The sequence below is a fragment of the Pristiophorus japonicus genome, unplaced genomic scaffold, assembly GCF_044704955.1.
Source record: "Pristiophorus japonicus isolate sPriJap1 unplaced genomic scaffold, sPriJap1.hap1 HAP1_SCAFFOLD_113, whole genome shotgun sequence".
In the NCBI taxonomy this organism is placed as follows: Eukaryota; Metazoa; Chordata; class Chondrichthyes; family Pristiophoridae; genus Pristiophorus; species Pristiophorus japonicus.
In genome coordinates, this window is record NW_027250788.1 from 1,225,344 (window position 1) to 1,228,305 (window position 2,962).

Below are 2,962 nucleotides of genomic sequence, written 5' to 3' on the forward strand. Positions count from 1 at the left end.
TAAAGAATGAAACTGAGTACTGTGAACAATGAGTAAGTGTGACATTAGCTCCTTTAATAAGACTCCAGAGTGCTTATATACCATGCTCCCAATGGATGCTGGAATCCCTTGGGACTCCAACAGGTCGGCCCTCTGGTGGTGGTGTGATACAGGTGGCCAAGGGTTAAATACATAACACAAGGTGTGTACGGAAATCAACCATCAAAAGCCCTGTCATTAACCACAGGGGTTTCCGGCAATTTTCTGATCGCAAAGGGCTTTCAGTCCTTGTCCTTAAAATTGCAGACGTGGAAATTGGGGAGTTTAATGACTTTGAAAGGAGAACATTGTTGTTTGGTGCAGTTTTGGTCAGAGAAATGTTTGTGAAAGGAACTTTTTGCAGAGAGAGGGATTGAGCATTTCAGCTTGTAGATGAACACTTCTCTCTGGGCACTGAGCTAAGCAGCAGTTTCCGTAGTGTAGCGGTTATCATGTTTGCCTCACATGCGAAAGGTCTCTGTTGCGAGCCTGGGCGGAAACATTATTTGTGAAGCAAAAACTTGCCTGCAATAAAATTGAACAAAAGCAATTAAGGGTACATTGTCGCATGAGCAATGAACATTTTAAAACTAATCTACTCAAATACAGAGTGTGTAAAATCAGATTGGAGATAAAACTTCATCAAGGGTTAAAGTTTCACTAATTATTAAAGTTCAGTTATTGAAATTTCGATTGTCCCTGTTTGCATTTCTGTCATTCTGTGAAACAACACTATCGGTTTCTTCCATCAGATCTAAGTTGCATTTGAAACCCACAAACGGCTCATTAATTATTCGCTTTTCCCCAGTGCCAGAGCTCAGAGGGTTATTATCCATCCCTGGGATGCAAGCTACCTCAGACCCGGGCCAAACCTCCCCGTGCACCGATCACAGGCTCAGGAAAACCCCAGGGGAGAGGATATCCCGATCACTGGGCCTTCCAGCAACACTGAACAAGCACCCGGTCTGAAACTTTCCCGAGTAATAACTTGCAACTGAAGCATCAACAGTAAGGATGGCCGAGCGGTCTAAGGTGCTGCGTTCAGGTCGCAGTCTCGTCTGGAGGCGTGGGTTAAAATCCCACTCCTGACATTTAGTGTTTTTAATTGCAAACTCATTTGTTTTGACACCACTCTGAAGTGCTTTGGGACATCCATCTAACATAACAAAATTACTCCACTTCAATTACAAACAGTGATATCAAAGTTACTTCCCAAACCGGGAAACGATCCCGGGTGGCTGTAGCGAAAGGAATGGTTTTGTGATGCATTGAAAGATGCCCTGTAAATATCCCGCACTGCTAATTTAAACTCACAGTTATAATTTGTTTCAGTGCAAAAGAAGGCAGGCTCGAAGGGCCAAATGGCCGACTCCTGCTCCTGGTTCTTGTGTTCTTATGCAGAGCACAGAACAGATGATTAAATTATCAGCTCTCCCTCAGTTCGCATTTCTTTCATTGTGCAAAAGAAGAAAATGGGTTCATTAATGATGTTTTCCTGTGACAGCAACATAAATTTTAATGAACTGTTATCGATGAACATGGGGCTCAAACCCACGATCCTGAGATTAAGAGTCTCATGCTCTACCGACTGAGCTAGCCGGGCTTCTCAACATCTACCCTGTCAATCCCCTTTAGAATATTGTCCGTTTCAACGAGATCACCTCCGAGTCTTCGAAACCCCAGAGAGAATTGGCATATTCGACACAATCTCTCATCATAGGACAGCCCTCTCATCCCAGGAATCAATCTGTTGAACCTCTGTTGCACCACCTCCAAGGCAAGTGTGTCCTTCCTCAGAAAAGTACTATGGGCGAATATCCTGTTTTTCTGCTGATTCTACTTCCTCCTCCTTTGATAGTCCTTCTCTGTACATTCTGTATTCTGCTTGGTTCTCTACTGAAATATGAGCCTGAAGTTTATCACAAGCTTCCGTTTTTGTGTTTTAGTTGATCTTCATTCATCCACCGAGCTGTAGCTAGCTATCATGCTATTTCTGCACCCTGCATGAGAACGTGTCTAGTCGTTACCCGATCTATCTCATTTTTGAAAGTCTCCCAATGTCCCTTTCAACTCATAAAATTAGTCCTCCTACAGTTGGGTATTTTCACACATGATTATACCTTCTCCTTTTCCATAACTACTCTAAACCTAATGATATTTTGATCACTGTTTCCTCAATGCTCCTCCACAGAAACATGCTCTACTTAATCCATTTCCGAGATCCAGAACTGCTTTCTTCCCCATCGTGCTGGAAACATACTGATCGAGAAAGTTCTAATACAGATTTCAGGAAATCCTCCCCTGCATTTTCCCTTTGCATGGTTATTTTCCCAGTTTACGTTGAAGTCCCACATTAGCACGACAGATCTTGAATCTTTCTGCATTTTACCTAAATTTACACCTCTTTATCCTTCCCACTATTAGGTGGCCGATAACATAATCGCTCATCTAACTTTCTACAGGCACATTCATTTAAAAAAGAATGTCGGATGGGAATAGGGCCACAAATCGATGGACAATATTAAATCACATGAACCGATGGAAAAATGACATAAAATATGAAATAATTACTTTGCCTCTGTATTTACCAGGGACACAGGGCAGATGGACATGATGGTGGAATAAGGTATGGGAAATTATATAACTGCAATAAGTAAAGAGGACAAATATTAAATGAAAAACCAAATGAAAGGAGGATTGAACCCCTGGTCTGGATGGATTACATCCATACACTTTAAAATAATTCAGCGAAGAGATAGCAGGAGCACTATTACAAATATTTAATGATTAGTTTGAAAAATGTGTCGTGTCAGAGGAATAGCGGATAGCTAACGTAATACATATATTTGAGATGGAAGATAGAACATGTGCGGGGAACTATGGACCAGTCAGTGGAACTTCGGTGGTAGGAAAATAATGGAATCCCTACTAAAGTAGAGAATTG

The 2,962-nt window shown here is 41.7% G+C and overlaps 1 non-coding gene across 1 annotated transcript; it reads right to left on the bottom strand.

Moving 5' to 3' along the window:
- Positions 1-1,548: 1,548 nt before the first annotated feature.
- trnak-cuu (transfer RNA lysine (anticodon CUU)) lies at positions 1,549-1,617 on the bottom strand. The gene has a single exon. It is a non-coding gene; the product is annotated as a tRNA-Lys (tRNA).
- Positions 1,618-2,962: the final 1,345 nt, after the last annotated feature.